General features: G+C 46.2%; 1 protein-coding gene across 3 annotated transcripts in view; it reads right to left on the bottom strand.

Annotated features, from left to right (window-relative positions):
• The window catches only part of DLGAP4 (DLG associated protein 4), a 192,912-nt gene extending 191,260 nt beyond the window's left edge, over positions 1-1,652 (bottom strand). For 2 of the 3 annotated variants that reach the window (XM_059133301.1, XM_059133303.1), the window contains exon 1: positions 1,517-1,652. The gene's annotated coding sequence lies outside the window, so the exon portion shown is untranslated. The remainder of the gene's footprint in view (positions 1-1,516) is intronic. The other variant, XM_059133302.1, reaches the window with a different exon arrangement.
• Positions 1,653-24,296: the final 22,644 nt, after the last annotated feature.

Here is a 24,296-nt window from a genome sequence, read left to right on the forward strand (position 1 = left end):
AACCACCAATCGGTCACCCAGCTCTGCGGCCCCACCCAGCCCTGCTGCCGCTGGGAGTCTGGCTCAGGCCCCTCAGGCTACCCTGGGACCAGCCAGCCCACAGTTGCCTCTGTGGGACAGAAACTGGGCTCCTCCAACAGCCACTCTCTGAGATGATCCCGTACAAGCCCATTCCAGCACCTTGAGCCTGGAAGAAAACACAGCCCCCTTCCACAAGTGAGGGCACAGAGGCAGAGCCAGCCAGGACCCCAGGGAGCTAGGCTGAGAGAGCTTAGGTGCAATGGGGGTAGAGGCAGACCCCTCCAGGCTCCTGGGGCTGGGGACCGCGGCCCCCTCCCCCTCTGTCATTTCCACTTGCAGGCAGGTGGGGGTGCAGGAAAACCCACTAGCACTGCCCTCCAAGCTTAAGGCTTCCATCCTCAGAGCACCCCATCCATCCCCTCACTCCCCTCCCCTGTAACTGGCCTTTACCAACCCATAACCCGTTTCCCCACTTCATTTTCCCCCCACAACATCAACAGTCTCTGGCTGCCCATCCCTCTGCAACACAGGCAGCTCTGAGGAAGAAGAAGGGAGAGAAACGAAAGCATAGAGGAACGGAACGATGGAGGGGGATCAGAGCTGGTAGGTTCGGTCGAAAGAGGCCAGGGGCCATCATCATATGTCCAGGTAGCACATGTCCCCTCCCAGCAGGCCCGGCACATCTGGACCCAGCTGGCCTCTCCGGCCAGCAGGTCCACCTGCCACCGGCTCTGAACGCTGCGAACCCCTTTCACCGCGGGGCGCCGCACGTGGGGGCCTCCCGTGGCCATGTGAGCGCCCCCCCAGCCCAGGTGCCCGGGTCAGCCCGGCCCCTCCCGGTACGCAAACAGGGAGGGGGCGCCATGCAGCGCTGGGGGGTGGGGTTGCCCCCACCCCCTCCCCAGATGCCAGGTCCGGGAAAAGAGCTCGGGCAGGGGGGAGCTGGCTGGGCAGGCTCCCGGGGCTACTGAGGCGGGATGGAGGCAGCTGGGCTGAATGGAGGAATGCCCTGGCCGGCTGGCAAAGCCCTCCCTCTCCTTAGCTCCAAGGCTGCTGGGCAGGGAAAGGGTCTGCCTGACCCCCTGGCCGCCCTGCGGATTGAGGGTCGGGCCCGACGAGGGGCTCCCCAGCTTTGGCAGCCCCTTGGCATGGGAGAGTCCGCGGGAAAAAGAGGTGGAATGGGGGGTCTGGCCCTGGATAGGGGGTTCCGGGCCCCAGGCATGCCGCCCTCCCCCGGTCTGGGGGTCCAGGAAGACCTAGACTGGGGAGATCGCACCCAGAGAAGGGGGCTTTCCAGCCGCAGAGCCGCCCCCTCGGATTGGGAGCTAGGAAGACAGAACTGGCAGGGGGAGGGGGCTTTTCTGCGCCAGCGCCGCCCCTCGGTTTAGGGATGTTTGTCCGGGAGGAGACTCGGATTGGGGGTCTCGCCAAGGGACAGGGCGCACCGGCCCCGGAAAGGGGGTCGGGCCACCGCGCACCACCCCCGCGCCCTCACCTGCGCCCGGCGCCTCGGCCGCCTCCGGCCCGCTCCGCCGCTGCGCTGCGCCGCCGCCGCTGTTCCGGTCCGCTCGCAGGTCCGCCGCCTAGGCCCCGGCCCCGGCCCCGGCCCGCGGGCGCCCCATGCCTCTCCTCTGGCCGGCGCGGCGCCCCAGATGCGGCTGCGGGAGGAGGAGCCGCGCGGCCCCGGCTCCCCGAGAGCGTCGGGGAGGGGGCGGGGGGCGGGGAGATGCGCGCGGGGGAGGGGGCGGCGCGGCTGAGCCCAAAACCAGGCGCGGATCCGGCCACCGACCCGGGGCTGAGGGGGTAGGGTGGGGGGGCGCGCCGTTGCCAGCGCCCACCCCCACCCACGCCCCCGCAACCCGGAGGGGTGGGGGAGGGTCTCCGCGGCCAGCGACGCTCGGTCGCGAGCCGGAAGAGCGCTTAGAGATCCCCGGCTGGCCGCCCAGAGAGTGCAGGCTACTGGCACAAGGTCACACAGCGTGGGCTGCGGTAGCGCGGGAACGTGGAACCCGAGGCTACAGAGCTGGGCAGGAGGAACCTGTGTTGACGAGCTCCGGCCCGTTGGAAGAGGTAAATTGAAGCCCACACTGGACGAGACTGGCCCAGGTCCACACCGTGAAAGTCAGGAGAATCCTGGGATTCGGACTTGGGGCTCCTGTGCCTGGGAACGTGTGCCCCGTCCTGGTGACCCATTTCCTGCAGGTGCCTTCTCTCTCCTATGGCAGCAGGGGAGTTAAAACAATCCCTCGATGGACCTGGACTGTGTACTCATCCTACTTCTGGGGCTCTGTGATCATAGCTAAGAGACTGCCCCTTCTGAGATTCAGTTCCTCCCTCCACCTGTAAAATCAGGACAACACGAATATAGTATCCACAACTTGGGTTGAGGAACCAAAGAGATAATAGATGTAAGCTTCTTGACAGTGCCTGACATTCATAGGTTTCCAATGGATGTGCTCACCCTCACTGGTTCCCACATCTCCCAAGAATGCTAGTTGAATGCAGAGAGAGTCAGATGAGTGTAAAGGGTAGTGTTCAAAGCCGAGCACAGCCCATTTTTCCAGTCTCATCCACCATGTGCCCAGCCTGCCCACATCTCCATCCCAGAAACCTGTTTCAGTGTTTCTTTGCCTTTCCCTGGGTGAGCAATGCCTTCCCACCGTCTCCACCCAACAAATTCCTACTCATCCATCAAAGCCCAGAACAATCAGCTGTATGCCCCAGCTGTTGACACTCCCTACCAGTCCATCGCTACCTCCCTTCACCATTCCCAGTGTTCGGGTTTGTTTCTGTTTTTGTGGACCTTGACAACCGTGGTTAGAGGAGGTCTTCAGAGGAGATGACACCATGAAAGCTAATTCTGCCCAGGTGAGCTCCCTGGAGGAGGTGTGGCTTCAGTAAGGCCTGGAAGGAGAAGTGGATTTAGAGCTGGAGGGCGGGAGGGGGAGGAGACGGATAGTATGTGACCAGCAAAGAGGTGACTGTAGGTTTGGGCAGGGTGTCAGTAGGGAGAAGAACTGCCTGGAACAGTTGGGAGGACCTTGTTGTCTCAGCTGGGAGCCCGTGAGACCCAGGAGCCGGGCAGCAACCTGGCACTATGTGGTCAGGTTAAAGACACGTGGGCTTTGCCCTTGAGAACACCTCACACAGGGCTCCCAGGGGACTTGTACACAGGTGTTCAAGTGATATCATTTGTAATAGTGGAAAGCTGGACACTACCTGCCTGTCCATCATCGGGAGACTGGATAGAACATGACGAATTCAGACAGTGGAAAATTCTCCATGCCACGATCTTCAAAATAGGTGAATATAAGTCACACACATTTATAAAGATAAATCTCCAAAACACACTGTTGATTCAGTTTGTGAAAAATAAGAGTTGTACACGTATGATTTAGGTACTCTTTGTATGAATTCCATACTTCAATACAATTTTTTAAAAATAAAAAAAAATATGGGGCACTCGTGTGGCTCAGTTGGTTGAGCATCTGACTCATGATTTGGGCTCAGGTTATGAGATCAAGCCCTGCTTCAGGCTATGCGCTCAGCATGTAGTCTGCTTGGGATTCTCTCTCACCCCTTCCCTCTAGCCCTTGCCCTGCTCGCACATGCGCACTTACTCTCTCAAATAAAAAAAATCTTTTTTAAAAAATAAAAAATAGGGACGCCTGGGTGGCTCAGTTGGTTGGGCGGCTGCCTTCGGCTCAGGTCAAGATCCCAGCGTCCTGGGATCGAGTCCCACATCGGGCTCCTTGCTTGGCGGGGAGCCTGCTTCTCCCTCTGCCTCTGCCTGCCACTCTGTCTGCCTGTGTTTGCTCTCGCTTCTCTCTCTATGACAAATAAATAAATAAAATTTAAAAAAAATAAAAATAAAAAAAAATAAAAAATACATTGTTGGATTAAAAAAGCAAGTTGCAGATGGAAAACAGTTTGATGGCAGATATTTAACATATGAAAACATGCAACACAGCACTATATATTGTTTAGGGACACACACATATGTCAAACGAGTGTAAAAACACAAACAGGAGTGGGATAAATAGCAAATTCAAATTGGTACTGACCCTGAAGGAAAGAGTGAGTGAAGGGAATGTAACACTCCAAATGCACTTGAAATGGTTTCTTTAAAAAAAAAAAAAAAATTGAGAGGGAGAGAGCCCGCGCGCTAGCCACGCAGGTGCGTGGGCGCGCACGCACATACATGCAGTGGGGAGGGGCAGAAGGAGAGGAAGAGAGTCTTAAGCAGACTCCACGCTGAGTGTGCAGCCCCCGCGTGGGTCTTGATCTCAGAACCCTGAGATGACAACCTAAGCCCAAACCAGGAGTCAGACGCTTAACTGAGTCACACCCAGGCGCCCCTTGAAATGATTTCTTTCTTTCTTTCTTTCTTTTTTTTTAAGATTTTATTTATTTATTTATTTGACAGAGAGAGAGATCACAAGTAGGCAGAGAGGCAGGCAGAGAGAGAGGAGGAAGCAGGCTCCCTGTGAAGCAGAGAGCCGGATGCTGGACACGATTCCAGGACCCTGGGATCATGACCTGAGCCGAAGGCAGAGGATTTAACCCACTGAGCCACCCAGGCGCCCTGAAATAATTTATTTCTTAAGTTGGGTGGTGGGTACCTGGGAGTTTGTTATTCTGTTCTCTATAGTTTTTTGTGACCATGAAACAATCATAATGTATTAATATTTTTTTTTTTTAAAGAAAGTCAGGCTGTGCCTGGGAAAGTGATTGGGAGCCATTGCTGGTTCTTGAGTGGGGTTGTGACATGGTGAGTGGATCAGAAGCGGCAAGAATAGAGAAGGAAGGTCAGGGGAGGCATGTGTAACAGTCTAGGACAGAGGTGTAAAGGTCTGAATGGGGTCAGGAATATAGTTATGGGGAGGCAGGGAAAGATGAGAGAGATTTAGAGGAGTAAACACTGGTGTGCATAGGCAAGGTCACAAAATTTAAAGTCCATAGGGCCTGGACAGTCATGCAAGCAGGCTGTGAGCATGAAGTCATGGGAACTGGTAGGTAGGGCCTTCCCCAGTGCCAGGTGATTATTGCCACGGGGGAAAGGAGACCCAGTAAGGCCACATCTTCCTTCTCTCCCTCTCTCTGTCTCTTTTTTTAAAGAGAAATCAGCAACTCATTTTTTTTTAATGCAAAATCTCCTAAATTTAAATCATGGCAACTAAACTGAAAAAAGAATTAACTCTGTAGGGACCAAGCCATTCTGGTTTGCAGTCCCTTCAATGAGGAAGAGACTCAAGGAGATAAAATGAAGGGACCACATCACCAAGTTTTCCTACCTATGAGGCTGAAGAATCTCACAGTCCATGCAGCAGTTAGAGAGGGCTTCCTGGAAGAACTGACACTGGACAGTGAAAGGAGACGTTATCCCAGGCTGAGAGAGCAGCAAGTATAAAAGTAGGGACTGAGTGGAATGAGTCCAAAAGAAAAACTAACAAAAGACACCAACAGGGTGTCTCACAGAAGAGGAACACGTGGCCAGTAAACACACGAGAAGTGACCTCATTAGTCATCAGGGAAAGGCACATCAAGACTACGATAAGATGCTACTTCATACCCATTAGGCTGGCAAAAACAAGAAAGTCTGGGCACACGTGTGCCCAGAGACACCCATGCACGTGTGTGGTCAGCCAGTGCTTCTCAGACTTCACTGTACACAGAAATCATGCAGGGATCTTGTGAAAAAACAGATTCTCATTCAGTGACTCTAGGGCAGGGCCTGAGATCCTGCATTTCTAACATGTTTCCAGGTGATGCCAAGGCTGTTGATCCCCAAACCACATCTGGCAGAGCATTAGGAGAAATGCACAAGAATATCCAGGGCAGCACTGTTTGTAATAGCAGAAATCCTGACAACAATCCAATCAGTTGACAAGAGAATGAACAAATAAATAAATGAATTGTGGTATAGTCATAGACAGCCTCAAAATGAATGAATCACAGCTATACTCAACAACATAAATGATTCCTCATCAATAAAGCATTTAGTTAAAAGAAGACCGTGTACTATTTTTATTTTTAAATAAAATCAATAAATAAGTAAAAAAAAAAAAAAACAAAACTTCATTCAAGCATTTGTATATGTAAGAAAACTAAAACCAACTAGGGAAATATAATTCAAAATTCAGAATATTAAAGCCCTCAGGCAGAGAGCTGGGGCTACAGGAAGGACCTTGGAAGAGGATGGGATGTCTTGAACCAAGTAGAGTCCATTTGGCAGCAGTTAACCTCCAGCCCTAGGTAAGGACAAGCTCTGGTAACGACTAGATACAGGGAGTGACCCCATCTAGCTAATGTGAGACTTGGCTTATGACCAAAGGAGATAATGTCCAGATCCATTGCGACCAGATCTGGAGATGCCTGGCTCCGGCGCCATTCTCCAGGTCAGTCAGGCTCTAGACCGGCAAGGCAGGTCCCTTGGGGAAAGGGAGAGGGGTGAGTCTCTCGGAGCCCCCAGAGCCAAATGTCGGCCTCCTCCTCACTCCACACTACATCCCTAACTTTCTCCTGAACAGCCTTTGAGTCTGATGAATCCTCCCCATCGCTCTGTCTCACCCCGGCTCAGTCTCTGCATCTCCTGACTTTACTACACCAACTACTACTTGACTACACCAACCTCCTCCCATGGCTCCTTCTCCTGTTTGCACCCCTGCCCCCAAATAACCCTCCCTCCACACCAGCCACAGAGAGATCTTTCTATAACAAGGGTCTGTGTCACCGCTCTGCTCAGAACCCCGCATTGGCTCCCTGGCACTTGGGGAGAAAACATGAATCCTTTAGGCTGGTCTTCACAACCCTTCACCATTTGGTCTTTGCACTCTTTCCTAATTCAACTGTGGTCAAATCCCAGGACTCAGACACAAGGCTCTGCAGTCCCTCCCGAGGACAAGCTGTGTTTCATGTCTTCCCCTGTGCAGGTCCTTCTACCTGAAAAGCCTCTTCCCCCACTACATACTCATCTTTCAAAATTCAATCAACATCCCTTCCTCTGGGGAAACCTTCCGTGACTTCTGCCCCCCACTCCCAGTTTGTCACCTCCGAACACTCAATTTATTGCCTTTTAGTATTACCAAGCATTTCTTTCTTTCTTTTTCTGTCCGCTCTATTGAGGTATAATCAACAAACACACATTGTATATATTTAAGGGGTACAACCTGATGGTTTGGGATATGTGTACATTGTGGAATGATCACCACGATCAAGTTTATTAACATACCTCTCGGGGCGCCTGGGTGGCCCAGTGGGTTAAAGCCTCTGCCTTCAGCTCAGGTCATGGTCCTGGGGTCCTGGGATCAAGCCCCACGTCGGGCTCTCTGCCCCGCAGGGAGCCTGCTTTCTCCCCTTTCTCTGCCTGCCTCTCTGCCTATTTGTGATTTCTCTCTGTCAAATAAATAAAATCTTTAAAAAAAAAAAAAAAAAAACATACCTCTCACCCCACATAGTTAACCTTTTTTTTCTTGTAGTGAGAACACTTTAGATTTTACTCTCTTTGCCAATTGCAAGTATACAATCCAGTACTGTTGGCTCTATGATGACCAAGACACACGATGTCTCAAACACCTCATAGCAGCTGCTCTTGGTGCCTTCCTGAGACTCCGACTGCAGAGGCTTCCAGACATCTATCTCCCCACTTTTCTGCTGGACGGCGTTTCCTGAAGTCACAAGAGCTTGGTCTTCCCAAGCACAAGACAACTTGGAAATATGGGGAGTTGATGCCTCCAGGAGCTTTCAAGCATGGTGCATGGGAACCAAGGGGTAAACACCCAGCCTCCTTCAGGGAGAATGTTCAGGGGTCCTCCCCACTGTTTCTCAGAAAGCCCCCGAGAGGATGGAGTTCTGGTAGCCCTCATTAATTTTGGTGATAATGTGATTATTGTTATTAATTTTTATTTTATTTTATTTTATTTTTATTTTTATTTTTATTAATTTTGTTGATTCTCTCCTGCCCCGTCTCACTCTCCACATGCTCTACCTCCTATTTACTGGGATCCCCTCCCAAAGAAACCCCCTGTGCTCAGGTCTTGGTCTTGGGGTCTGCTTCTGGGGGAAGCCAAAGTAAGCCACAACTGTTTGTTTCCACCTCTCCTGTAAGACTGGAAATAGCTCCTTGAGGCTTGGGGCCACACTGAATTCACCTCGGATTCTGGCATCCAGCAGTCTGGGTTTAAATCCTGACTATGCTGCTTGTTTCTGTGCGATCCTGGCCAGGTCACTCACTTCTTCCTACTCGCAGACTCAACCAAAATAAGTAGGAGAGTCCCAGACCATTAATGAGATACGTCCCCAGGTTGGGGGAAGGGGAGCTATGTAGAACTTTACCCTCTTCCTTCTTTCCTGTGTTTTCTAAATTTTTTGAGGTTTCGTGTATTCCTTTGTTTTGTTTTCACAGCATGGAAGGAGTGTGGGCTCCAGAGTGAGCAGGCCTGGGTTCAAATCTTGGCTCTGTCATATACTGGCTGTGACTGGGCAAGTCACCCTACCTCCCCGGGCCTCAGTTTCCACATCTGGAAAATGTACACAAGAATGAAGACCTACTTTGCAAAGCGGTTGTGACTTCTATGATGGAAGCTTTTTGCACACCACACAGTGAGTTGAGAGCCTGAGTTATTGTCATCCCTGGGGCTGGCATCAGGCCTGGCATGGAGGAGGTGCCTGGGAAATGTTTGGAGAATAAAATGAGGGAAGCTGGTAGTGGAAACCCCAGGGTGTTCCTTATCTCATTCATTTACTTCTTCATTCATTCAGTGTTTACTGATATCCACTTGGGCCAAGCCCTGTGCTGGGCACTGGGGATGCAGAGCGGCAGGAGAAACACCCCTGGCTTCAGGAGGCTTGCCGGCTTCAGGGGAGATCAAGAAAACCCATCATTCCCAGAGGGGCCCTGACTAGGTGTAGAGGACATATGTGGAGGCTTCTGGGGAGAAGTAAAGCCTGAGCCTGATGAGCAAGGGAAGGACAGGGCGGACATCCCAGGGTGAGGGAACAGGGCACCAAGGTCTGAAGGCCAGACAGGCCCACACAAGCTACTCTGCGCTAAAGGGGTCAGGAAGTGAGTTTAGAGCATAGTCAGGTCCAGTTATCTGTCCTTGCTCTGTGATGCAGGAAATGCTTTTTTTCTGTCCCTCTATATGGATTTGCCTTCAGGCCCTGCCCTGATGTCTTCTGGGGAGGCGCTTGGGTTCCATTGTCTCCTTGAAGGGCCAGAGCTGCCTGCCTCTGCCTCCCAGATGCCCGAGCCACCATCTGCTCCCACCCGAGCCCTCAGCTCTTTTCTTAAAATATTCCTCCCGTTTCCTTGGAGACATCTCTCACATGGAAGAAAGGGAGGGAGGAAGGGAGGAAGAGAGGAAGAGAGGGGGACAGGTTGGGGCCATTTCCTGAGTACCTACTGTGTGCCAGGCCTGTCCCTGTTCCACTGAGGCTTGGAGACGTGACATCATGTGCCCTAGATCTCAGAGCAAGTAAGAGCTGAGTTAGGATTTGAACCTGGGTCTGTGGGGCTCAAAAGCTAAAGCCTGTGTGACATAAAGGAGAGGTGCATTTGGTACTGCTTTTACCACCCCCTTCCAAGTGTCTAGGGCACCGCCGATCCCCCCAAGGCGTCCTCCCTTATGGATCAATTTAGAAAACACTTGTGGATATTGGTTGTATGTTAGGCCCCAGGCCAGGCATGGGGCCAGAAGAGTGTCTCAGATGTGAGCAGGACAAAGTCTTTTTCCTTGAAATAGAGCGTGGGGGGAGTGGGAGGGGCAGAAGGACCCAAAAAAGTGACCCCTGTCCCATTTATTTCCTTGGCATATACCAAAGGCTTTAAGGGGGGTTATTTCAGTTGATCTTCCAAGTACCTCAGCTTGTAGGATTTAAAAGCCCTGTTTTTCAGAGAGGAAACAGAGGTCAAAAGAAGTAAATTCAGTTATCCAGCAGACACAGGGAGCAAGTGGTGGAACTGGGACAAAGTCCCAGATGCAGAAGGTAACTTGCTAGAATTGCCCCCCAGAGACCTGCACGGAGCACTGCTGTGGGATATGGGAGGGAATGATGGCTTGGGAGCCTCAGGACCCTCAAATGAGCGGGAGAAAACAGAAACGATGTGGACAGATGGGTCTCAGCCCCTTTTCTGGCTTCAGCCTTCCTGAGCCAGCTTGGTGGCTGATACTACCACGGTTTCTGATACCACCAGGCCAAGCAGAGAGACAAATTTCACCTGCTTTAGTATCTAGCAAATTCCACTCAGAGCATCTCACACACATGCCTCACCCAGTGGACATCTGGTCAACCCTCAGCACTTGTGTCCTCTGTTTAGCCCTTCCCAAGCAGCCCACCTGGCTGACTGCATGAGTCCAAGTCTTGGGTTTAGAGTCAACTTTCACATCTGATGGCTAAGCCTAGGACGGTAGAGGCGATTTCCGAAGATTTCTGGCAGAAGTGTGGGATCACCATCATATCACAATGCTTGTGTACTATGTGTGTACAGATTATATCCCGGCTCTTATTTTCACACTCCGCAGTGCAGGTCTTACTTTAGGGACTGTGGCAACCCCACAGCAGACAGGGAAAGGAGGGAGGGAATGCCACAGGGAGGGACTGGCATGAACAAAACGTAGGAGGCACAGGGGATTCAGAGAAAAGCAAACAGCTGGGTACTGGTGCATGCAGAGGGCAGCAGAGCAGAGGCCAGAGCAGGGGTGTGATCAGGAAAGACCTTGAGTGACAGCTGAACCGCTCAGACCGGTATTGTCACAGGGTTTAGAACAGAGGGAAGATGTGATTCGACACTGTTTACTGGTGACCATTGTGGAAGACGGCTTTCAAGAGGGTGTGAGATAGGATGAGGCCACTGCCATTGTCCAGCGGAGAGGTGATGGCCTGGGCGAGGCTGGAGGTACAGAAAGGGAGAGTAGGGGGTAGTTGGGAAAGAAGTCAGAGAGGCAGGAAGAAGAGCTGCTGATGAATCTGGATGAGGGTAAAGGAAGGGGAAGAGGAAAAATGAGGTTCAGGTTTCTTATGTGGGTGGATGGTAGGGCTGCTCTTGAGATGGGAGGTCTGGGCTAAGGGTAGAGGGTAAGAGGGCCCATCCCGGGGACCTGAGTCATATGAGGTATCTGTGGGGCACGTGGTGCTGCTCCTGCCATGGGCTCCGTTTTCATAGCTTTCAGAAGTGTCAATGCACAGGCTCCCTAGAACCTTCCAACAACCCTATGAGGTCAGCACCATTTTCCTCAGAAAATTCAAGGCTCAGAGACTGATGATGACTGATCCAAGGGTTCACTGAGTGAGTGACAAAGCTGTTTTCTGCCTTCAAGACCAAAACTTTTCTTGTGTACTTAAGGAGACTTCCAGTCACACTGAGGCTTCTAAGATGATGTCCAGGAAAATGGGCAACCAGGGGAGAGGCTGGAGCTGGGGCCAGAGTTGATTAAAGGCACGGAACAGACAAGGTCAGTCATGGAGAGGGCATCAGGAGACAAGACAATCACCTGAGCAGAACCTCGAGAATCCGCAGAAAAGTCTAGAAAGATGTGAGCAGAGAAGCAGAAGGAAAACTGAGAGAGTGCTGGCAGCAGAGCTGGGGAAGACTGAGCTTCCAGAAGGAGAAAGTGGCCGACACTGTTAGGACCTGACTGTTCTTCCTGCACCGCTCATACCTGGGGCCTGTGGCAAGGCTCCAAGGAGACAATGGGTGCACTTCAAAGCTACACAGTGCTGGACACAGGCCAAGGGTAATTGTTCTGTGACCTTGGACAAATTCCTTTCCTTTCCCTCTCCAGACCCTTGTTTCTCCCTCTGTCCAACAAGAGGGTTCCAACTCTGGAAGCATTCCTTTACTCATATGCTTATTTTTTTTTTAAGATTTTATTTATTTATTTGACACAGAGAGAGAGATCACAAGTAGGCAGAGAGAGGGAGAAGCAGGCTCCCTGCTGAGAAGAGAGCCTGATGCGGGACTCGATCCCAGGACACTGTGACCATGACCTGAGCCAAAGGCAGTGAGTGGCTTAGCCCACTGAGCCACCCAGGCACCCCTACTCATACTTTTAATTCAAGAAATATTTATTGAAGAACTGCTATATGCCAGACATAGTTCTAGGAATTTGCAGACTTCAGTCAACAACACAGATAAAGATTTTGCCCTCCTAGAGCTTCACCTAGCAAAGGGAACTGGTCAATAAACAAAAAATATAATAATAATAAAAAAAGATACAGTTTATTAGGTGCTTATAAGTTCTCTGAGAAAAAAGGGAAAATATCTGGGTTAGAAGAGTAGAGGGGTGCTAGAATTGGTGCAGATTATTTAAATATGGCAGTCAGGTAGCACTCACTGAGAAGGTAATTTGTGAGCAAAAGAGTGAAAGAGACATGACATCCTTGCAGATACCCGAGGCAAAGTATCCCAGTGGAGGGAGAAGCCAATGCAAAGGCTCTTATGTGGGAGGGGCTAAGACCTTCCCCCTACAAAACATCTGAAAATGCTAGATTAGGGGCACCTGGGTGGCTCAGTCACTAAACATCTGCCTTCAGCTCAGGTCATGGTCCCAGGATCCTGGGATGGAGCCCCCATCTGTCTCCCTGAAGTCTGCTTCTCCCTCTCTCACTCCCCCTGCTTGTATTCTCTCTCTCTCTCTCTCTCTCTCTCTCTCTCTCAAATAAATAAATAAATAAATAAAATCTTTTTTTAAAAAAGGGAAATAAAATGCTAGATTAAAAAAATATATGTGGGGGCATCTGGGTAGCTCAGTGGATGAAAGCCTCTGCCTGAGGCTCAGGTCATGATCCCAGGGTCCTGGGATCAAGCCCTGAATCAGGCTCCCTGCTCAGGGGGTAGCTTGCTTCCCCCACCCCCACCCCCCCCCCACCGCCCTCCCTGCCTCTCTGCCTACTTGTGATCTCTGTCAAATAAATAAATAAAATCTTTAAAAATATATATATGTGGAAATGGACAAGTCTTAAAGTAGAGAAATCCTTTCGGGTCAGAAACAAAGCAGGAACGGGAGAGCAGGGAGATGCATCTGCACTGAAGCTGCGGGTGCAAGTTAGTCGATGGCCCAGGGAAGACAGAGCCGAATGAGTCAGGGATCATTCTGCGGAAATGATGGACCTGGAAAAATGATACCACCGAAGACAGGGAGAATTTTTAAAAAATCCTGCCTCATAGAAGCAAGCGGCAAAGAAAATTGTCTGTTTTAGCCTGGGGTCCAATGGGATTACAGAAAAATCTCCTCTGAAAAGGTGTGGACGTTGGCCCGTACATGGGCTTTAGGCATGAATTTTAAGTAGTGATGAGGTATCAGAATAATTCAAGTTGAGAACTTCAATCTAAAGTGGACCCCAGGGGTGCTTGGTTGGCTCAGTAGGTTAAGCATCTGAATCGTGATTTCAGCTCAGGTCATGATCTCGGGGTCCTGAGATCGAGCCCTATGTCGGACTCTGTGTTCAGTGGGGAGTCTGCTTAGGATTCTCTCTCTCCCTTTCCCTCGGACCTTCTCTCCACTCGCCTGCTCTCTCTCTAAAATAAATAAATCTTAAAAAGAAATAAAGTGAGCCCCCAAATTAACAAAGCCAAGAGTCAGTTTTCTGAAAAAGATCAAGAAGAGAAATAGAAAGGTAACACAAGTTATCAACATCAGGAATGAAGAAAGGACATCAGCAGAGATGCTACAGATATTTAAAAGGTAATAAGAGAATATAACATTTTTATGTCAAAAATTGGATAATTTCATTGAAATGGACAAATTCCTTGAAAAACATTACTTATCAAAACAGATACAAGAAGAAATAAACATTTTGAATAGTCCTGGATGTACTAAAGAAATTTAATCTGTAATTAAAAACCTTCCCATAAAGGAAACTCTAAGTCCAAGTAATTTCACAGGTGAATCCTTCTAAATGTTCAGAAAATAAAAAACATTAATTCTACAAATTCTTCTAGAAAATAGGAAATGAGGGAATATTTCCTGACCTGGTTTATTATTTCAGCCTAAACTTGTTATCAAATTCTAAGAACATTACAAGAAGGGAAAATTATAAGGAAATATCTCCATGAATGTAAAAATGCCAAATATTCATGTTATATATGTTAAATATAATGATAATACTAAATGCTATAATATTAATGCTATATATTATCTAGTGATATATAAAAAGCATAGTGCATTATTACCAAATGTGATTTACTCCAGGAACACAAAGTTGGTTCGATTCAAAGAATCTGTCAATATAGTTTACCACTTTAACAGATTTTTTTTTAAATGATCATCTCAAAAGATGTGGAAAGCATATTGCAAAGTCAACATCCATTTGTAATAAAAACTCTAAGCAGGGGCACCTGGGTGGCTCAGTGGGTTAAAGCCTCTGCCTACGGCTCAGGTCATGATCCCAGGGTCCTGGGATTGAGCCCCGCATCGAGCTCTCTGCTCCGTGGAGAGCCTGCTTCCTCTTCTCTCTCTGCCTGCCTCTCTGCCTACTTGTGATCTCTCTCTGTCAAATAAATAAATAAAATGTTTAAAAAAAAAAAAAACTCTAAGCGAACTAGAAAGGCATCTTCATTAATCTTACAAAGGGCATCTAGAAAACCCTAGAGCTAACATCATACTTATTGGTAAAAATTTGACTACTTTTTTCTTTAGATTAACTGTCCACTATTACTTTTGTTTATTCAACATTACAGGCTAGCCAGTGCAATAAGGCAGGGGGAAAATGTGCAAAATTGGAACAGAAAAAGTAAGGGTCATTATTCACCGATGACAAATTATATGTGTGGAAAATCCTAAAGAATCTACAAACCATTAGGATTAACAAGTGAGTTTAGCAAGGTCTCTCTATATATAGTCAACATTCAAAAACTAATTATATTTCCATATGTGAGCAACACACAATTAAAAATAAAACTTTAATAATACCAGTTACAATAACCAAAACTCATCAAATACCAAGGAATAAATCTAATAAAAGATGTGTAAGTCTTTTACCCTAAAAATGATAAAATCATGCAGACAAAAATTAAATAAGACCTTAACAAATGGAGAGACATACTACATTCTTGGGTTGGAAGACTCACCATTTGAGAGATGTCAGTTTTCCCTAAGTGTATCCATAGATCCTAATCGCAGTCAAAACCCTCTGGAGGTTTTGATAACCTCATTCTTTTTTTTTTTTTTTTAAGGTTTATTTATTTGACAGAGAGAAAGAGAGAGAGCACAAGCAGAGGGAGAAGCAGGCTTCCCGTGGAGCAGGGAGCTCGATCCCAGGACCCTGGGCTCTTGCCCTGAGCCAGAGGCCAACACTTAATGACTGAGCCACTCAGGTGCCCTCATAATCTCATTCTAAAATCTGCATGAAAATTCAAAGGACTTTCAATTGTAGATATTATATTGAAGAATAATAAAGCTATAGGACTAACAATACTAAATTTTAGGGTCTATTGAAAATTATAGTTCAGAGGATTAGTATCTAGATTATATAAAGAACTCTCAACACTTGACAGTAAAAAAAATTCAACCAGAAATAGACCTGCATAAACAGAATTAACTGATCTTTGATGAAGGAGCAAAGATAATAATGGAGCGAAGACAATACTTTTTTAAAAGATTTTATTTATTTGTTTAACAGAGAGAGACGCAACGAGAGAAGGAACACAAGCAGGGGGAGTGGGAGAGGGAGAAGCAGGCTTCCTGCCTCACAGGGAGCCCGATGCGGGCCTTGATCCATCATGACCTGAGCCAAAGGCAGATGCTTAACAACTGAGCCACCCAGGTGTCCGCGAAGACAATATTTTTAACAAATGATGTTGAAACAACTGGACGCCCACATGCAAAAAAAAAAAAAAAAAAGGACTCTAGACACAGTCCTTACACCTTTCACAAAAATTAACTCAAAATGGACCATAAACATAAATATAAAACACAAAACTATAAATCTCCTAGAAGATGACATAGGAGAAAACCCAGGTAACTTTGGGTGTGGTGATGACTTTGTAGATACAACACCAAAGACACAATATACAAAAGAAATAATTGATAAGCTGGTTCATTAAAATTAAAAACTTTTGCTTTGGGAAAGACAATGTCAAGAGAATGAGAAGATAAGCTTCAGGTTGGGAGGAAATATTTTCAAAAGACACATCTGATCAAGGACTGTTACGTAAGATATACCAAAAAAACCCAAAAACTTTAAAATGCAACCATATGAAAACAAACAACCTAATTAAAAAATGGTCAAAAGACCAAAGAGGATATACAGATGGCAAGTAAGCATTGGAAAAGATGTTCAGCATCATTGTCATTAGGGAAATGCTGATTAAAGCAACAATGAGATGCTACTACCCACCTATTAGAATGGCTCAAATCCCAAACACTGAAAGCACCAAATGCCTGTGAGTATGCGGGGCAGCAGGCGCTCTGGTTTCATAGCTAGTGGGAATGCAAAATGGTACAGCCCGTTTGGAAGACAGTTTCTTAGTAAACTAAACATACACTCCAACTGTATGACCCAGCAATCGTGCTCCTTGGCATTTGCTAAGATAAGACGAAAACTCAGGCCCACACAAACACTTTGTGCGCAGATGTTCAGAGCAGCCTTACTCATAATTGCCCAAACTGGGAAACAACCAAGATGTCGTTCAGTAAGTGAATGGATACGCTGGTCCATCTAGACAGTGGGTTATTATGCAATGTAAAAAGGAGATGAACAGTCAAGCCCCCGAAAGACGTGGAGGAAACTTAAGAGAATGTTACTAAATGACAGAAGCCAATCTGAAAAGGCTTCCTAGTGTATCATTCCAGGGATATGGCATTCTGGAAAAGGCAAAACTATGGAGACAGTAAAAAGGATCAGTGCCAGAGGTTGGGGCTAGGAAGGGATGAACAGGCAGAGGACAGAGGACTTTTGCAGTCGTGAAACCATTCTGCATGATGCTATAATGGTGGATACACACGCCATACATTTGTCTAAACCCATAGAATACATTTTAATGTAAACGATGGGCTTTAGGTGATGATGATGTGTCCCCGTATATTCACAGATTTTAACAAACCACTCTGTATAATTCTACTGCTCTGGTGGAGGATTTTGATGGTGGGGGAGGCTGGCCAAATGCTGGGGCAGCAGGTACGTAGAAACTCTCTGTACTCTCCACTCGGTTTTGCTGTGCATCTAAAACTGCTCCGAAAACTGAAGTCTTTATTTAAGACAAACCGACACATGCTATTACCACACGTTCCAGACATTGCACTCTTGGTCCTTTATCCAAGACGTACAAAAACTCATGTTCACACAAAAACTTGTACATAAATGTTCACAGCAATTGTATTAGTAATTGCCGACACTGGAAAAAAAAAAAAAAAAAAACTCTGATTTTCACCGGGTGAATTGTTCATTTGGTTTTTTAAAGATTTTATTTATTTATTTATTTATTTGAGAAAGCGTGAGCTTGAGTAGGGGGAGGGGCAGAGGGAGAGGGAGAGGGAGAAGCAGACACTCTGCTGAGTGCAGAGCCAAATGGGGGGCTCCAACCCAGGACCCTGAGATCCTAACCTGAGCCGAAGACAGACGCTTAACCACATAACTGACGGAGCCACCCAGACGCCCCCACTGGGTGAACTGTGAACAAACTGGTACATCCACAGCATGCAATATACTATTTGGTAATAAAAAGAGGCCAACTATTGATATCATAGCAATGGTGAATCTCAAGGGAATTTATGGTAAGAGAAAGAATCCAATCCTAAAAGCTTCCATACTATGCAATTTCCATTATCTAATATGTTTTTGAAATGACAAAATTAGAGACATGCAGGACAGATTAGCCAGGGGTTAGGGATGATTCACACGGGAGGGAGATGGGTATGGCTACCAAAGGGAAACGCACACTTGTGGTAATGAGACAGTTCTGTATCTTGACTATGGTGGTGGATACATCAATCTACCTAGGTAATAAAATTGAATAGGACAACATACACGCACACATACACACACACACACACACACAAATAAGTACAAGTAAAACTGGGGAGTTTTGAATAAGATTGGTAGATTGTATCAATATCAATATCCTGGTTGTGATATTGTACTCTAGGTTTTGCAAGATGTTATCATTGAGAGAAACTGGGTAAAGAACACACGGGCTGTCTGTTATTTCTTACAACTATATGGGAATCTACAGTTATCTTTTTTTTAAATCAATTAATTAACATAGAGTGTATTATTAGTTTCAGAGGTAGAGTTCAGTGATTCATCAGTCGCACATAACACCCAGTGCTCACTACATGAAGGGCCCTCCTTAATGCCCATCACCCAGTGACCCCATCCCCCACCCACCTCTCCGCCAGCAACCCTCAGTTTCTTTCCTATAGTTAGTTTTTTCTTATGGTTTCTCTCCTTCTCTCATTTCATAAAATAATTTTTCCTTGCCTTCCCCTATGTTCATCGGTTTTGTTTCTTAAATTCCATAGGAACCTACAATTATCTTAAAATTGTTAGTTTAATTATTTCACAATACATACAAATATCAAATCATTATGTTATACACCTGAAATTAATATAATATTATATGTCAATTATTATTCAATTAAAAAGTGAATTATAAAACCTTAATTAATAGAATAAACTGATTAAAAAATAGTAATTAAGACAGTATGGGATTAGTACACTGATAGACAAATAGATCAGGAGTACAGAACAGAGAATCCAAAAACAGAGCCACACGTATGTGACCACCTGGCTAATGAGGTGCTTCTGAAATTCAGGGAAAAATAGGTATTTTTGTAGTTCTCTTTCCTTTGGTTGTTTTTTGTTTTGTTTTTTTTTTTTTTGAGAGAGAGAGCGTATGCTCAGGTATGTGTGGGTGCAAGTATGGTGGGGGAGGGCAGGCAGAAAGGGAGAGAGAATCTCCAGCAGACTCCCTACTAAGCATAGAGCCTGCCAGCAGGCTTGTTCTCAGGACTCTGAGATCATGACCTGAGCAGAAACCATGAGTTAGAGGCTTAACCAACAGAACCATCCAGATGCCCTGGAAGAGAGAATCTCCAGCAGGCTCTGCACCTAGCATGGAGCCCTATATGGGGCTCGATCTCAGAAGCCTGAGATCATGACCTGAGCCGAAATCAAGAGTCCAATGCTTAACTGACTGAGCCACCCAGGCACCCCTTTTGTAGTTTTCAATTAAAAAAAAAAAACTTATAAAAAAGGTATTTATTTTGTATATTTCTATTTTTGCTAAACAGTGCAGTCAAAACTAGATATCTATATAAAAAAAGAATGTTCACCCTTACCGTGCATTATACACAAAAATTAATTCAAGACAGAGGATCGTCGATCTGTACATGGAAACTAAAACAACAAAGGTTCTAAAGAAAACATGAATAAATATCTTCATTTCTTAATAATTTCTTGAAAGATGAAAATGTTAATGATAAAATAAAAAAATGCTAAATTAGACTTCATTAAAATTGAACTCTTTATTTAGGAGACGTGAAAGGTTGGGATGCCTGGGTGGCTCAGTTGGTTAAACAACTGCCTTCGGCTCAGGTCATGATCCCAGCGTCCTGGGGTCGAGTCCCACATTGGGCTCCTTGCTCGGCAGGGAGCCTGCTTCTCCCTCTGCCTCTGCCTGCCATTCTGTCTGCCTGTGCTCGCTCTCTCTCCCTCTCTCTCTGACAAATAAATAAAATCTTAAAAAAAAAAAAAAAAAAAGGAGACGTGAAAGGCAAGCCTCAGATTAGGAGAGGTTATGTTTTGAATGTGTGCATACAACTAAAGGCTCATATCCAGAACATACAAAAACTCCTACAAGTCAATAAGAAATAGACAACCCAAGTTCAAAATAACATATCAGAACAGCTACATGATGAAGGCCTAATTAGAAGGGCCACTGGCCTGTTCACACAGGCACAGCGTCAAAAGCTCAGCTACCACCCCCTGCCCCTGCCCCCTGAGCAGAAGGGCTCCCCTTGCACTGGGCAGCACTGGACGTGAGCTCCAATTCAGCTTCCCCTGCCCCTCAGCAAGAGAAGATGGATTTATTTATTTATTTTTAAAGATTTTATTTATTTATTTGACAGACAGATCACAAGTAGGCAGAGAGGCAGGCAGAAGAGAGAGAAGAGGAAGCAGGCTCCCTCCGAGCAGAGAGCCCAATGCGGGCTCAATCCCAGGACCCTGGGATCATGACCCAAGCTGAAGGCAGAGGCTTTAACCCACTGAGCCACCCAGGTGCACCAAGAGAAGATGGATTTAAATCAGGCTCCAGAGGAAGAAAAAGATTGAAGAAAGTGAGTCTGAAATAGCTTACAGTGGTGGATTTCAAACTTTTGTCAGGATTGGGGGAGGTCTGGGATTGGATGTTTCTCAGGAAAGCACAGGATTTCCTGAAAGAGGGGATTGACCTTGGGCCTGAGTGTCATCCGCCAAGCAGCTGCCCTAACTAGCCACCGTGGGCACAGACTACCAAGGTGTTAAGATGAGGCAACAGCCCTAGGAACCAAGTGTGGGTGATGTTAGGTCCTCTTGTTGCCACTACAGACTGTCTGCCCTGCACCCACCAACACCATCTGATCCAAGACACTTGGTGCAATCTGGCGTCCCAGGTATGTGGGACAGTAGCAATTCGGGGACAGTCTCCAGGAATTCCATTTTTTGGACCCTGGTTTTTGTGATCAGATGAGGAAACTGAAGCACAAAGAACTTTAAGCTGACTTGCCCCCAATCAAAGAGAAAGTAAGTGACGGAGCCAAGATTCTAATCTAGGCAGGCTGACTCTAGAACTTTCTATGGAATGAGCTGTGTGATCTCTGAGTTCACTAGCTCTAGAAGTTGTGTTTTGAAAGACTCTGTTCCACAGCAGTGGTAACATAAAAATAAGGGAAAGTGGACAATTAGTGGAAAATTTCTTGCATTTTTAGCTGCGGATTTCTAGGACTAGATGGGACCCTGGAGGTCCGTTAGCCCAAATTCACTGTTTGCTGCTGTGCACACAAGTTCATGAGGATTTCCAGAAGTGCCCCAACAGCATCGGCAAATCTGCAAACAGTGGACCAGAAGGGGATACAGATCCACATCTCTTAAGTGCAGTGTGAAGTTTTGAAGAGCTGTGTAAACGGAGAGTTCCTTCACAGTCAATTGATGGTTGACTCATTTGCAGGCAAAAATCTGACCTCAACTGAGGTCAGGCTGTTACATACCAATTAGTGTGATTACTCACATATTTTGCTGCAGAAATATCAATTAGTTTCATTAGAGATACTGCCCCAGACTCAGTGGTATCCCGGAGCTGATCCACACTGGCTCAGGGGAGCTGTTTGTTAAATTGGGAATTTTGTAAGCCATTCAGTTGGCAGCTTGAAATGGGATGTGGTTGGAGTATTTACATCATACACATCAGAAAATGCCACAAATCAGGCTTTAAAAAAATTTTCCTGAGAGCTAGTTTACCAGCAGATCACTGCCCTACCCTCTGCAGGAGGAGGAAGATGCACCATTTTATTTTTTCCAGTAAATTCCAATGAATTCTAAGTTCCAAAAAAGGAGGCAAAAGATTTGAACATGGACCAAATAGGGTATCAAAACAACCAATACACATAAAAAAGTCTTCCACATCATTAATCATCAGGAAAATACAAATTAAAGGCACAAGGAAATACCAAAACATCCCCATCAGGATGACAAAAATTAAAAACACACAGTGCTAAGTGCTGGTGAGGATATAGAGCACCAGGAACTCTCATACCTGGCTTGTGGGAGAGTAAATTGGTAAATTTCACATCTATTAAAGCTCAACATCCATAGGCTCCATCACCTGATAATTTCACTCCTGGGTATTTATCCAATAAAAACAAGTGTTTATGTTCACCAAAATAATAGGCGAGAATGTTCATAGCAGGTTCATTCATAATGGCACCAAACTGAGAATAACCCAAATGTCCATAAATAGGAGAACGGGTAAATGAATTTGTGGTGTTATTAATATAAAGAAATACTATACAAATTATCACCACATACAATAACACGAATGACTCACCTATTATATCCAGATAAGGAATCCTGCGTGATTCCATTTGTATCAAGTTTCACAACTAATCAGTGATGGTAGAAGTTAGAATATCAGTTCTCTCAAAAGCCTTGTGGGCTTTACTTTTTCAAAAGAAACAGCTCAATTTTTGAAAGGAGAAAAAACACAAAAATAAAATCGGTGGAACTCCCAGGTGCTCAACAGAAGCAAAGTCAAATCTTCCCTGGGAAGGAACATCCTCAGTCTAGCCTCCAGTGAATTCTCACAGACACAGGTCCAACTGAAAACTAAAAAATGTCAAAGCAGGGCGCTTAGGTGGCCCAATGGGTTAAGCCTCTGCCTTTGGCTCAGGTTATGATCTCAGGGTCCTGGGATCGAGCCCCACATCAGGCTCTCTGCTCAGCGGGGAGCCTGCTTCCTCCTCTCTCTCTCTGCCTGCCTCTCTGCCTACCTATGATCTCTGTCTGTCAAATAAATAAATACAATCTTTAAGAAAAAAAAGTCAAAGCATTCAAAATACATGCTACCCCAAGCAAGACAGTAGCAACAGTAGATGACAGAATCAGCCCCCTCAAAGAGTTTCAGATATTTGTGCTATCTGATTATAAATGTAAAATAAATGCACTTATTATGTTTAGAGCAATAAAGAGGAAATTGAGAACAAGAATGAGAAAGAAGAGACTCTCCAAAAAGAACAAGTCAATTTGAAAGATGATCGAGTCAGACTTCCAGAAAAGAAAATTATACTAATTAGAATGTAAAAATTCTTGGAAAGGTTCAATAGAAGGTTAGTCTCAGATGAAGAAAAAAATGTGACCTGGCATGTGAAGAAATTATCCCAAACGTAGCAGAGAGAGAACAGAGCAGAGGGAGAGGGAAGAAGGGAAATACAAGACATAGAGGCCACACTGAGAAGGTATAACTAATGAATATTTGGAGTTCCAAGAAGAGAAAACAGAAGAGAGGAGAGAGAATATTCAAATAATTTTCCAGGAATGATGAAAGACATGAATCTTCAGATTTAGGGTCACAAAAGCCCAGGATAAATATAAAAGAACACACAAAGAAGCAGCCTACATGTCCCATAGTCCAACTGTAGGCCACCAAAGGAAAAGAGAAGATCTTAATTCTGGGTCCAATGAGGAGAACTTTCCAGCACCAGGCCTGCTCTGTAGTCTTCCAGCTGACACCTGGGAGGGCTCATTTGTCACTCTGACCTAGAGGCTTGTGAGGCAACGTATCTCAAACCCAAAGTAGAAATGTGCCCAATAACCGGGCCCTTGCCTGGTGGGGGAAAGGAGTTCATTCTCTCTAGGGCTATGTACGACAATGTCTTTTCCTTGGCTGCCACACTTTCTGGAAATCACTGGAAACCGAGTGGGGCTTTGCCTTCCCCATTGGTCTCCCTGCTTCCAGACTCTTCCTCTCCTGTCTGTTCTTCATGTAGGAGCCAGAGAGATCTATTCAAAACACAACTCTGACTCTTACACTCCTTTGCCTAACCTTCTTCCTTACACCCCACCCCCAACCCCCTGCACCTCCAGAATAAACGTCCAAGCTTCCTTAACTGTCAGTCAAGGCCCTTAGGATCCAGCTCTGATGACTCCTCCAGACTTACTGATCTCCCTCCGTTTCTGCCTACTCACCCTACTCTGCCTTTTCTCAATACTCTGTGTTCTTTAATATCTCTGAATAATGTGCTGTTCCTTCCCTAGGCCTGGCAGGCCCCTCTCCCTCTTGAGTGTCTTGATATTTTAAACTCATCCTTTTGGATTTTGTTTAAATGTCCTACAGTCACAAAGGCTTCCCTGAAGCCCTTCCTATCCTGCCACCAGTGGCCATTTGCTTCTTGATGTTTCTGCAATTCTATACTGACTTATATTTTAATAAAGTCATGGTATCTTTCATATGACACTATAATCATCTGTTTCCATGTCTGTCCTGTTGCACTTGCCATTTTCTGTGAGCATAGTGAGGTCAGGGACCAGGTCTTACCCTAATGCCACCAGGGACCAGCCAGAGCCCATCACAGAGAGGCGGGTCCCATGCCATACACAAGGTAGGAAAGTGAGCATGAAAAGGGAACGTGAACAGTTACAATTGCCCTGTGAGCTCCAATAAATTGCCCCCAAAAGGCAGCACTTGTGGTTTTGCTTTCACCAACCTATTTAGTAACATGTTCCTATAGAATGATAAGCTAGGTCACATGGCTCAGCTCGTACTCCCTCTGGGACACGCACCCACTGACTGCAATGGCAGG

This window comes from Mustela lutreola, chromosome 9 (genome assembly GCF_030435805.1).
Source record: "Mustela lutreola isolate mMusLut2 chromosome 9, mMusLut2.pri, whole genome shotgun sequence".
NCBI classification, from domain to species: Eukaryota; Metazoa; Chordata; class Mammalia; order Carnivora; family Mustelidae; genus Mustela; species Mustela lutreola.